General features: G+C 35.7%; 1 protein-coding gene and 1 pseudogene across 15 annotated transcripts in view; one reads left to right on the top strand and one right to left on the bottom strand.

Annotated features, from left to right (window-relative positions):
• Positions 1 to 14,038, top strand: part of RALYL (RALY RNA binding protein like) — a 707,896-nt gene that overhangs the window by 256,276 nt on the left and 437,582 nt on the right. The window lies entirely within an intron of this gene.
• On the bottom strand, positions 9,444 to 10,623 carry LOC144300180 (dnaJ homolog subfamily A member 1 pseudogene; annotated as a pseudogene).

Here is a 14,038-nt window from a genome sequence, read left to right as displayed (position 1 = left end):
CTTTTTCCTATTTGAGTTGATGTGATGAATTCTAGCCAAAGAAAGTAGAAGTGAGTCACTATGGGTGAAATTTGGCCTTGATTCAGTTCCCTCTTGAATCCACTTCCAGTCCTCCAATATTCCAGCTACTTTGCTGGGTTTTGTGGTAAGATGGTGAATATCTGGTCATCTTTTATAAGCTTTTATTATTGGTTCAGTGTTCCCATCAAGCTTTAAGCTATTTCCCTAATTCAGATAGCGATAAGAAAGTAAATCCAGGAGAGGGAGAGGGAAATGTTGATACAGTGGTATGCTAAGAAATTTCTATGACTCCAGTATAATTGGTCTGAAGCCCAAAGGCAACATTGATCAATGGGATTCACATGACACTCTCAGTTTAATCATATTTATTTCATCTGTGTACGTAGTGGACGCACTTGCCAAACTGTTGAGCGAAACCATGAATTAAGATCTGGCTTCGGTAATGCTTTATTTCAATATTGGATTATGAGGTTTGAATTTTGAGCAGCTGGTAGAAAAGGTGCAACTTTAAGATCACTGCAATAACTCTTGCTGTGAGAGGGAGCATCGAAGGACTTGGAATAACAAAAAAAAATTCAAATTTTGTTCATTTGGTTTTGCTATCCTTAATATATTAAAATGGATGCTTTTAATATTAGTCGATGCTACCAGACACACATGCCTCATGGCTAAGAGATTTTCGCTAGCATCTCAAAATTAAGGACATTTGGCAATGACTTGTCACTCCTTACTGCTTTCCACTTGGTACTTTGTTTTTTCTTGTAATACAATTACAAAATGCCCATGGTTTTCACTTGCCAAACTGTTCTTGTATCCAATATTTACCAGTGCTGGATCAATGTTCTAAAGGGCAGCCCTGACAGTGTTATTTCAGTGAACATCAGGCTGATGTTTATTACAGGCTGAATCTATGCCCTTTATTGCCAACAGTCTTACTTGAAATATGTGTTCCTTGACCCATTTAATAAATGGTTCCCCATAGATATGGCTGTGCAATTCTTCCTTTTTTCTATAGATGCTTTTTAAAAAAGTTTCTTACCCATAAGGCAGTCTGTCTAACCATCAAAGCATCATATTGACCTTTCCAACTTTGTTCAGGGTGACAGTTGGCTGGTTGTTGACACTTCTTTTTTTCCTAAGTTGCTAACTAGAGCTCTAACAGAGTTTTGTGCTGCCAGAGCCTTCAGGTCTGTAGTTCATTCGGCTTTCCTGATCTCAATAATAATTGTTTATATCCTAAAATAAGATGCAGCTGTTTTAAAGTATATCAATGTACCAGTTATAAGTTAAGGGACAGAATTTACTGTGGTTAGATTTGTTGCCAGTATTTTGAAGCTCAGCAGTATATGATTTTCTTGTTCATATTATGAATTTATTTTGGTTCTCCTCCCACTGGTAAGAAATAGGGAAACATTAGTTATTAATATAGTTTGGTATGTTGAAATAAATTAGCTCTTGACAGAACTATTTGGAAGGAAGATACTATAATCTTGTGTTTACATTATGAGTCTCAGCCAGTTGAAAATTTTTTTAAGAGTTAAGGAAATTTTGCGATGGCTCTCAGAATTGTGTTGTATTCACACAACATTATTGTACTTGGTCTTGAACTTTCCATCTATTTTTCTATGCTTCTTTCTTGACCTTGACTTTTCTAAATATAAATGATCTAATAATAGATGATTAGATGCAAAGATCTAAAAGAAAAATTTTCTTCTTTGCATTTCTGTATATGTATGTACTTATAATTAAGTTATTTTTAGAAATTTTTCCTCAGTGGAAAAGTTAATCGATCTTCTGCTCTTATAAATTTGATTTAAAGGGACCGCTTTTATCTGATTTGAGTATACTGCTTAAAATAGGTACAGTGCAGTATTTCATACTGTGTCTTATCAGAGCTTTTAAAGAATTAGACCGTCATAGAATTTGATACTTCTGCGGCAAATAATTCTCTTTTTAATTCCTTGATATGTGATATTGTATTACATTATATTACTTTATATGAATAAGTAATATTTTTACACATGCAGAGGTATGTGTGTGAGGGTGTGTGTACACATATTTAGACAATTAGAGTTCTTAGCTGTTTACAAGGACAACATCCAGAGGTGCTTAACAGTTTCCTAGAGACTCTTCAGTATTGCCACTTGAGACATGATATCTGTGAAAGTAACCACTGAGAGAACAATGAATATGGTTATGGTGATTGGTAGGGAAACAACATTTTATCATACTCTTAATTTATCCTATTAAGTTTGTTAAACTGCATACCAAGAATACGTTTCAGGGGTAAGGAATATAAACAATATCAAGCCAGAGTCCAAACCCAAGGGTTTAAAAGCTAACAAGAGAGAGAAATGAACACATATAATATGCACACAGTCCAAACAAGAAACTGCAATCAGAAAAATATACTCAAAGTGCTAAGGCAGCCAGGGAAAGGAAAGGACACTTAATTTAGTCTCGAACAATTGTCTCAGACTGATGGTAATATTGTCCTTCTTTGGGGGCACAGTGTCAATGACATGAGCATCTCTTATTCAGAAAGGAATTAAATAAGCCTGCTAGTTTCATTAATATCATCTCAAATGAGTTTCATTGGTTTAAAAAAAAATCTTATGCACTTTGGGAGCATGTAGGTATAAGCAGACAAAGAGAACGTTGTAGAACCTTAAGTGGAAATGAAACTTTGCCTTTTCTCTTTGCAAAATCTTGTACCATTTTATTTATCTGTTTGTTTTTGCCAAACCCAGGTGTAGACCAATTCAGTCTTCAATATAAGACTGGCAGACGTTAAGATTCAGTTGCAAAATCATGCTTAGGATTAGATACAATAAATGAATTTCGTGTACTTGCAAAATTCCAATGTCAGAAGTAGCATAACTCTGGTCAGGGTTGGCTGAATGCTACTACCAGGAACCAAATGAATATACTGTGACGTGAGGGTCCTGCCAGGTGGGTACCAGCAAGAGAGAGAGAGAGAGAGAGAGAGAGAGAGAGAGAACTTCTTCCAGGTAGGGAAGGCTTTGTGAACAGAATGCTTAGCCAGACCAGAGTCACACTCTACAGATGCAAGGTTGTGATGGTAGTAGTCAGCATCAGGTAAGACATGCCATTAGAGATCTAGAAGTTTTCTGGTTTTTGTTGTTGTTTAGGGAGGTGAGGCATGGGGCAAACCTTTTTGAAAGTTTGATAAGAGCTTTTGAAGTCTCCCCAGAAAATTGCACATACATTCAGACTGCTACATACAACTTTAGTGGGCTTCACAGACCACCTGAAACCATTGCTAGGTTGAGGACCGATAGTTAAAGTGGAGGCGGGAATGATGGAAAGATTGATAAAGACCCTCACGTTTCACATCAACCTGACTGGTGTTCAGGGTCATGTCCTTGTCCCAGATGGAAACTGGAGTTAAAACTGGGAGCCAGAGGCCTGGGACTGGTGATCATTCAACTGACCGGCCACAGGCACCAGCCGAATCTTTGATGGCACCTGTTGGTGTCCCCCCTCACTTGGTGTTTTCCTTCTCACCCAGGTTAAGAACTGACTCGCACATCAAAATCTTCAGGAAGCTCTCCCTTAACGTTTAGTCTTTGGTACCTTTTTTATCCTGTAATTCTCCCTTATAATAGAGTTACAGCTTTGTCAGAGACCAGATTATGTTTCATTCATTTCTGAATCCCTGTTCCCAGCACAGTGCCAGGCACGTGGGAGGTACTTAGGAAATCTTTATTTTGTGAATGAATAAAAGCCAACAATTGTGTACAGCAGGTTTTGCTCTGCCAGAAACTAGGATACACAGCTTCAGAAAGACGAAATTAATGCATAAAAGATTCATATTATCTGAAACAAGCTATTTTATATGGACTCAATTGGGAAAGCTATACATAGTGTAATATAAAACGCACTGCCATGCAAAGGGGAACAAAATGAGCCAAGCATCAAACAAATTTGGGAACATTGATTGGGGAACAGTTCTGAAGTAGAGGCCTATAATGGGAGTAAAATCTCTGACTGAGTTAATTGGTCTCCCCTGATTGTTCAGCTAAAGTCATTTCAAACCAGGCTGTTCTTTCTTCATGTTAACCCTTTTTTTCTTATTGAAATTGTTCAGGGTTTCAGGACTGGATAAGGAATACCTTGAGTCTGGCCTAAAAGATAAGGCATTTAGTGTGGAATACCAAACCAGAAAAGTGGGATTATTTTTTTTTTCTAATAGTTAAAAAGAGCATAGTATGAGAGGAAAAGAAACCTCTAATCAGAGCAAAGGAAAACAAATTAGAATAGACTAAATCTGCAACTTAGCCGTCTCCCAAAAGAACTGATTTTTGCTCATTTAAGCACCCCAAATTGTTCAGATTTGGGTATTTGTAGAGAAAATATAGTATTTTATGGGATTGTGGACCACTTTCTTCATATTGAAGAATTCTGTCATAGAGGATTTAAATAACAGAAAACAGATTTAAACTAAATCTAGTAGAACACAAAATCAATCAGAAACCTTTAGGAGGATCAGATATCAAAAGCTTCCTTATATTTACCTATTTTCTTAAACATTAATGAGTTCAATTATTCAATTTCTTGCTTTTTGGAGCTCTAACTCAACTTGGCTGAAATCATCCGTAAGTCAATTTCTCTATAAATTTCCACATCTGGGACACCTGGGTGGCTCAGGGGTTGAGCGTCTTACCTTCAGCTCAGGTCGTGATCCCGGGATCCTGGGATCAAGTCCCGCATTGGGCTCCCCGGGGGGAGCCTGCTTCTCCCTCTGCCTGTGTCTCTGCCTCTCTCTCTGTGTCTCTCATGAATAAAGAAATAAAATCTTAAAGAAAAGAAAGAAAGTACTGGCTGGATTGTTGACCTTGTTCAAAAGAGAATGATGACTGATTTATTGCTTATCACACAGGCTCTAAGTATTTATTGATCTCTTTCTAGTCATTAATTCAATATTTATTGCATCCCTTTTATGAGCCAGGAATATACAACTGAACAAGAGATATGCTGACTTACAGGTGACTGAGATTCATAAGGGCAAAGCATATTATTAACAATCTTTTGTTAACACTGCATCGTGGGAACTTTGGGAATAAGTGCAGTTGCATTAGTCAGAAAATTCTTAACAATTTCATCCCCTATCATTTAGGCATTTGACTCTGACAAAGATATTAAAGTGCATTTCATAGTGAATTATGATAATTGCCCTCTGTAGATGTTCAATTTTAAGGAGTTGCCTTGAGCATCCATACATTTCTCTACAATACACAGAATTTATAAAACTCTCAGAAAATATAAGGGCTAATCTAAAATTCAGAATCTCTGTTTTATTTTTGTACTGACAATGCAAATGCTTATCTAAAAAAAAATCTTATTTTATTCCTTTTTCATAGCCAAGCACAACTTTAACACTTTTAGAATCTTCGTTTCCTTTCCAATTGTCATTCGGATGAAAAAATGTAATACAGGGTTTGGAAGTTGTATTTGCTCTGCGTTAATAAAAGCAGTAAAAGCTGTTTTTTTTTTCCCATCCCTAAATTATGTAGCAATGACTCATAGAGCAGATAAGGGGATATTACAAGATGTCATTTTCACAGCATTTTCTAAACCCTGCTATGGATAATATAAACATTGGAGTACATTTTTAAAATTTTTAAATGCTCCTTGATGATAGGAGTCATTTTCATTTTTGTTTTTATGGATAGCATTTTCTTTTCCTGAATTCACTGTAATCTGCTTAGCCATTTTGCTCTCTACCAAATGTCCTGAGGAGTTCTAAATACATATGGCATACTCTTGTGCAGCATTCCAGAAAAAGGACATATTAACATTTAAAAATATTTATGTACAAGAACGGAATCGCTTTATAATTTTGCTGGTAGTGTGACATCATTGCAGGCTTATAAAACTTTGTGGCTTGTGTGTTGTATACCTTCCCTCATATTTTATGCCTTGTCTTATGTCATTACCCCCATTGTGGGCAGCACTCAGCTATTGCTTGTTCTTAACATCCTTTTTTCTTAACATTAATTCCACTCTTTTATTTTTTTATGATAACAAACACAATTTTATTCCAAAGTGCAATTATAATTCGTTAATAATTTACCAATTATAAATCAATCTTTTCAGAAAAAAATATTTTTAAAATAAATCCTCTATGAGCCTTGACTGCAGTGTTAAGTCACGGAAGCACTGATTCATGATGACCACATGGTTATATTTTGAGATGATGGGTGGTAACTAGCAAGGCAAGAGGTAAGATGTAATACTTTAGATTTTTAGTGTTGAAAATATGATTGATGTGTGTATTGTGCTCTCACTTGGAAGTTAACTCCCTTAAGCTTCTGAGATAGGTAGCTGTCTATCTCACCTTCCAGAATGAATAACATAAGTTAGGGGTAAGGTATGTTAAATTATAGTGTCTGGTATTTAGGTAAAGAGTAACTAAAAGTAGTACTAGTTTAATTTGTCCTTTGTAACCACATATGTCAAGGATTATGGTTGACTTACAGTGCTTACAGATGCCTATATTTGGTACGGATCTAAATTTGTACTGTCTTCAGCCTGCCTCATTTGCGCATACCTTTCCCCTTTCTGTTCATCTTGAATGAACTTGAATTATACCTTTGAACTGAATTTTAGTTCAATCAATGTTATATTTTTTCTTGACATTTCAATAACTCTTATAGTTCTTAGATGTTATTACACTTAACTACATTGTACTGAACTTGTTTTAGGTAGCTGCTTCTGAATTCCATGATGACATCCAAAGATGCCAAACTCTATCTTACTTATGCTCTTAGCCCAGTGCCAAACAGTGCCTGCCATATAGCAGATTCTTAATAAGTATTTTTAAACTGTCAGATAGTAAATAGCATAAAAAAACCTAGACATCTGCTCAAAAATTAATTTTTATAGCCAAATAAATTAACATCCTATTAACTTAATTCTTGAATTTGTCAGGAAATAACATTTGAATTTCTTGGAATAGTCAACTTCAACTATATTTTAATAGTTACTTAAATGTGGAGGTTGACTTCTTTTTCTATTTAAATGATATTGCAAATGTCAAAATGATAACTTGGAGTCCTGCATCTTCATATCCTAGTGCAGAGTAGATAGTTGTAGAAATTTCCATATTGATTAAGCCATCAGGTCATAAAAGTACAATTCTCTGTTTCCAACCATGATGTAGCATTGAATCCTTTTACAACTCATTTTAGAGGACGCTGTTAAAATTCTATTCCAAATCTAAAATTGTTCCTATGTTTATTGTTGATTATATCAAGTCTTGAACCTTGGAACAGACATTTATTTCTCCTTCCAAATTTGGATTCACATGACACTGCTATATGCTTTCTTTTATGCTATAGAGCTGCTCTATTATCCTTTCTTCTTAAGGAAAAAAAATGCATTGAAGCATTTGTCTTGAGGGAAAAAAATATTTCACATATAAAATATATTTTGCAATCATAGATAAAACATAGGTCAAAGTTGGAACCTACTACTAGTCTTTGTAATGCTACCTTACATTTATGACTGATAGGAAGAAATATGTATCACACAAAGAATATTTTAGTTAACTTGAAAACATAAAAATAATATTTTATTTTATTATGGCATTAAAATAAAAAATCATAAAACGGTATTGATTAATGGTTGTTTATGTAGCTCTTAGTTTATAAGCAGATGATTTTTAGCAGATCACCCTCCATCTCAAATGCAGCATGTATGTTTAGTAAGAAAGCATGAGAATGAAGAATTCTTTGGGGGACAAAAATCATTATGATCAGTTAATCTGATTATATTTTCAAATCAAAGCATCTGCATTAGAAACTCTGAAACATATCGAGAGTAAGATATAAAAAAATTAGAAAAAGATAAACCAAACAACAAATACAAGCCAGTTTATTCATTAATTATTTTAATTAATGGAATAGATGATATGAAACAGGTTATCGTGTACTATGTGATAAATGCTATGGTTAAAGTCTAACAAAAAGATCCATAAGATCATCTAGAAGGGACATCCAACCAAGCCTGAGGAGTCTAGGAAGATTTTCTAGAAAATATTACATCTGAGCTGAGTCGTAAAAATATAGGAGGTATACTGGTAAAGGGAAGGGGAATAAATGCATTTTAAAAAGATGATTAAGATATTAGGACAAATGTGGCAAATCAGGGAATTGATTTGGAGTATAAACTATAAATGGAAGTGAAGAGACATAAAAATGAGGCTGCAAAGGCTCAAATCACCAAGAACACTGTAGGTCACCTTAAGAGCTGATCTTAAAGCAGCAGGGAAGTCCTTCAAAGAGCTTAAGCAGAAGAGCCAGTGTCTGCTTTACATCCCTTTCACTGGAGGAATGGAGACAAAGATGTTTGTAACTTCGAAAGGGGGGGGGGGTGGGGAGCATGGAGAGAAGGGAGATACTTTCCCCTTTAATGTCTTCTATTTTTTCTATAAAATCCTGAAATTATCTCTTGTGAGTGAGAAAGGAGAGTGTGGAGTAGTGTGTTTAAGGAATGAGCTGAAGACTTAAAATATCATCTCTGGGGAAATAAGACAGAACAGACCAGGGAAGCTGTAAGAGGTGATTGGTGCACAGTATAAAACTACCTCTTCAGTTTGTCTTGGCTCTGGCTCAACTTTTTCTTCTTGCTTTGAAGTCTGTAGGAAAGGCCAGTAAGCACTGCCAGCTAAGTCCCTAAAGCATAGAAATCTGGGTCTTAGGTTGATCTGAAATTTAGTTTTACCAGATATAGGAAATAGGAACAAGGGTTAAGGATGTTGGAGAGCAACCAAGATAATGAATTATGGGATCCTGACTAGATAGAGAAGGGAGTGACTATAAGATGGAGCAGATAGACAGGCATTAAAGCTGAGTCATCTAGGGATGCCTGGGTGGCTCAACAGTTGAGTGTCTGCCTTTGGCTCCAGGCATGATCCAGTCCAAGGATCGAGTCCCACATCGGGCTCCCTGCATGGAGCCTGCTTCTCCCTCTGCCTATGTCTCTGCCTCTCTCTCTCTGTGTCTCTCATGAATAAATAAATCTTTAAAAAAAATAAAGCTGAATAGTCTAGAACATGTGTAAAAGGAGCAAGGGTACAAGAATCTTCAAAGGGTAGAAGAGTATTTTGAAAGTATTGAATATTGGAGTTTAACACTCTAGGGGTGGAAGAATTCTGGAAAAGTTCAAGAGCTTCACCTGAAAAACTATTAGAAGCAATGACATATTTTTGTTTGGGTTTTTTTTTTTTTGGCTTTAATATTTGAGTTTATTCTTCGTTTAACTTTTAAAACACTACTATAGTTGAATATTAAATCAAATACAATAGCTGAGCTCACTATCAATAATGAGCTATGATTATAGTCCTTCACCCATTCACTACTGCATATAAAATGGCGGCAGGTTATTCACTGGCCCCATTAAGAGGTCTGACACTGAACACCACCCCTAAGATGATGATGTTCATCATCCTCATTTGCTTCCCCATTGTAATGGCGCCATCTTTCCTGATTGGCATCAAAGTCCACCAGTTCCACCTGGTCCAATTCATCAGTCTCTTCTACTTCCTTCCTCTCAGGTAGGAGTTTCTCCAGCAAAGAAAGTTTATCAGGAGAGAGAAAGCCTTTCTCGGGGAAGTTTACCTTAAATTTGATGATTAGGTGACCCTTCTCGTATGGTGTACGATAAATTGGCATGCCTTCGTTTAGCACACACTTGATATCCCCATGCTTGACAGTCTGACCTGGATGAGAGGTGATGACGATGGTTCGGTTGTCAAGAGTAGATACTGGCTTTTGAAAGCCACACAGGGCTTCAACCAGCTGTATATCCATACATATGAGAAGATCTTCTCGTCGAGTAAAAACATCATGGTCCTTCTGATCTAAAACAATGATAATATCTCTTGGTTCCAGTCCTGGTTCTTGGTCTCCCTCACCGTGAAATGTTATCTTCTGGCCATCTTTCATGCCTTTGTCAATAAGCACTTCTAGAATCTTCTTCTCTCGAACTATCTTCCTTCCGTTGTAGCTTTTACATCTATCTTTAGGACTGATCCGTTCCCTATGGCCCTGGCACTCCATGCACACAGATTGAATTTGCTGAACCATTGCAGGTCCTATCTGATGAATTCTTATTGGCATTCCAGTACCTTGGCATTTGGGACATTTGACTGCTCCTTTCTTAGCACCTTGGCCTTCACATTTATTGCAAATCACATTCCTTTGCAGAGCTAGTTTTCTTGTTGCACCATTATATAAATCTTCTAAGGTTACTGAGAGCTGATGTACAACATTTTTACCTCTCCTTTCTCTCTCCATCCTTCCTCCTCCAAAAAACATATCAGAGATGTCCATGGGAGAGCCAAAACCACCACCAGCTTCCCCTTCTTTGATTGCCTGTTCTCCTTTGTCATATAATTCCCTTTTCTTTGCATCAGAGAGCACTTCATAAGCTTGAGAAATCTGTTTAAACTTCTCTTTTTCATTTGGATTCTTATCAGGGTGGCAAGGCCAGTTTCCTCTAGGCCTTTTCCAGCTCCTCCTGGGTGACATTGAGTTTGACCCCCAAAACACCATAGTAAGTGGTTTCTTTCACCATTTTCTACAGCTGGTGAGAGGCCCAAGGCCGGTGTGAGGGAGCAGGAAGGAGCGCGTTGCTGGGCGCAGCTTGGGCAGCCACTACTTCTCTGCATCTCACCAAGCGTTCTGGAAAGTTCCACAATGACATATTTTTGTGAGAGTGTAGTGGAAATTAATTTAAACAATCAATGGTTGTAAAGAATCCCATCGTTTTTGCTTTTAGGATTTATTCAACAGGAAATAATTTAGTATGGCACAATTATTAACAACCTAAGATGTTCATTAGAGCCTTGTAAATAATAGCAAATGATTGCAAATAGCTTAGAAGTGCAATAACAGAGGAGGGATTTAAAAATTATGATAAATCAAAATATTTGTGGAAGCATAAATTGGTAGAACCTTTATGAAAGCTATTTGGTCTTGTCCATCAATTTTATTTTATTTTTTTTATTTTTATTTTTTTCATTTATTTATGATAGTCACACAGAGAGAGAGAGAGAGGCAGAGACATAGGCAGAGGGAGAAGCAGGCTCCATGCACCGGGAGCCCGACGTGGGACTCGATCCCGGGTCTCCAGGATCGCGCCCTGGGCCAAAGGCAGGCGCTAAACCGCTGTGCCACCCAGGGATCCCTTGTCCATCAATTTTAAATGCAAATGCCATTTGATCAGGAATTCCACTTCTAAAATAATACCCTGCAGATATATTTATAAGCATTAAAATCAAGAAGACACAAAATACTTTCTTTGTTGCTGCATTGTTTGTAAGATAAAATGCCAATCAGTAAGGAACCGGCTGGGCACATTATGGTACATCCATTAAATGGGTATTATGAAACAATAAAAACTAATGGGAAAACTCTTTACTGAGTTTTCCTCCTCCATGATGCATTATTAATTTAAAAAAACAAAAACAAAGTTCAGAACAGAGAGGGGGGTATAATGCCATCTATATAGAAAGTGGGAAAGTTCACACATGTATTTACATATATAAGTTCTTATTCAGATAAATTTACAAGAAAATAATAGCACTTGTTGCTGGTGAGAAGAGAATTTTGGCGGTGAGGGAGACAGCAATGAACAAACTTTCATAGCCATTTTATCATGTATCTTTTCATTCTTGATGAATTTTGAATCGTGAGAATGAAATAAGTCAGACTGAAAAAGACAAATACCATATGAGTTCACTCATATGTAGAATCTATAAAGCAAAACAAGTGAATAAACAAACAGAAAGCAGAATCAGATCTATAAACAGAGCAAGCTGATGGTTGCCAGAGGGAAGGGAAATGGGAGATGGAAAGAATGGGTGAAGGAGAGGGGGAGATGCAGGCTTCCAGCTATGAAATCAGTAAGTCATGGGAATAAAAGGCACAGCACGGGGAATATAGTCAATGAGATTGTAATAAGATTATGTGGTGGCAGGTGGGAGCTACACTTGTGGTGAGCATAGCATGAAGTACAGAGAAGTTGACTCATTATGCTGTACATCTGAAACTAGTGTAACATTGTCAACCATACTTAAATAAAAAATTTAAAATAAAAAAGTGCATTACCATTTGGAAGCTTTAAAAATCAAACTATTGATATAACAAATCTAAGTATAAAAATTGTAAACTTTTTTTTTTTTTTTTTTTTTTTTTTTTTACTGACTTGGAAACAGTTCAAAATAATGAGCTTGAGGCCAAGGGAAAGAGAATTTTATGTGTATATTTAAATACATAGACACACACACATATATACATATCTATATACACACACACATATATATATACATACATACACATATATGATATTTCTATGTATAAAGCTATGTAATGTGTATAGTAAAATGATAAGAAAGTACACTCCAAAATATCAATAGTGGGTATAACAGGTGGGAGGATTGGATTGAGGCAATTTTTATTCTCTTCTTTTTGTTAACATGCATTTTGAATATATCTCAGTGCATGTGCATTATTTACATATGCTTGAAATGGACCAATGTATCATGAATTTCACTACTAAAGGGGAAAGTATTTTTATTTTTATTTTATTTTTTGAAAGTATTTTTAAAAAAACACTTTTAGATAATCCTCAAAACTCCCATTCTTTGAAACATACAGTTTTAGAGAATTTGCAATAAAATTTAATAAATATAAATGTGGAGTCTTCTGTAGCATCTTTCGTTGGAAAAGACCAGTCTTGACAGATGTACCTACTAGGAATTTTTATCTGTTATCATAAATAAAATATATTCACTGATATAAATTAAGAGAATATTGCAAGAATGAGTGTTCCTAGAGAAATCTAATGAAGAATAATATACATTGTTAAAAGGCCCGCATAATTCACAACTAAAATGAATGGCCATTCTGTTTTACATCTTCAGCATAATTGACAATAAAGAAATAACTTACGTTATACATTTAGATAAATGAGCATATCCTATAAGTGCAGTGTCTGCAAGATCTTGGTTTCAGAAAGAAGTTTAAGAACTTTAGAAAATTGTAAAATAAAATTTGAAATAACATTGTATTTTTTTACCTGCTAATTTGCAAGCCTATTAAATGTATAGTCATGAAAGAGATCAGAAAGGGAGGTTGTCCATGGCACAAAATAATTATTTTTTAAGTTTATATTTAATGCATCTGTTATAATTTGGATTAAATGCTTTGAAGTATCATTTAATTTAATGTTTTTAGAAACTTTTGTTAACTCCTAAGCACTAATATTATATATGAGCCTTTTATTCTCCCCCTCTTTGGCTCCTCTCTTACTAGCATCTTGCTTTAGGCTGTGGTTAGATTGATGAATCAATATTGATATTGATGTTAACTAAACTCTATAGTTTACACTAGCATTCACTCTTTATGTTGTCTGAATTTTGACCAACGTATGATGACAGGTATCCACCATTACAGGATCATATAAAATATTTTCACTGCCCTAGTGATACATTTGCCCCAAGTTACGGCACCATTTTCTGTTCCTGCCAGCAATGAATGCAAGTTCCCACTGCTCCACTTCCTTGCTGGCATTCAGTGCTATCTGTGTTTTGGAGTTTAGCCATTGTGAGAGCTGTGTAGTGGTATCTCACTGTTGTTTTAATTTGCAGTCTCTTGTTGACACATGATGTTGAGTGTCTTTTCACATTCTTATTGGTCATTTGTATATCTGCTTTGGTGAGTGACTACAGAGGTATTTTTTCCATTTTTTAATTGGATTCTTTGCTTTCTTATTGTTGAGTTATAAGAGTTCTTTGTACGTTTTGGATACCAGTCTTCTCTCAGATATATGTTTTGCAAATATTTTCAGCCATTCTGTGACTCATTCTGTTCTCTCAAGAGAGCCTTTGTCAGAGCAGAAGTTTTAATTTTAATGAAGTCCAGCCTATTTTTTTTTCTTTCATGGGCTATGCTATTAGTTTTGTATCTAGAAAGTCGCCACCAAACCT

Source organism: Canis aureus, chromosome 28, assembly GCF_053574225.1.
Source record: "Canis aureus isolate CA01 chromosome 28, VMU_Caureus_v.1.0, whole genome shotgun sequence".
In the NCBI taxonomy this organism is placed as follows: domain Eukaryota; kingdom Metazoa; phylum Chordata; class Mammalia; order Carnivora; family Canidae; genus Canis; species Canis aureus.
The sequence above is the reverse complement of the archived record's forward strand: the minus strand, read 5'-3'. Positions and strand labels throughout refer to the sequence as shown.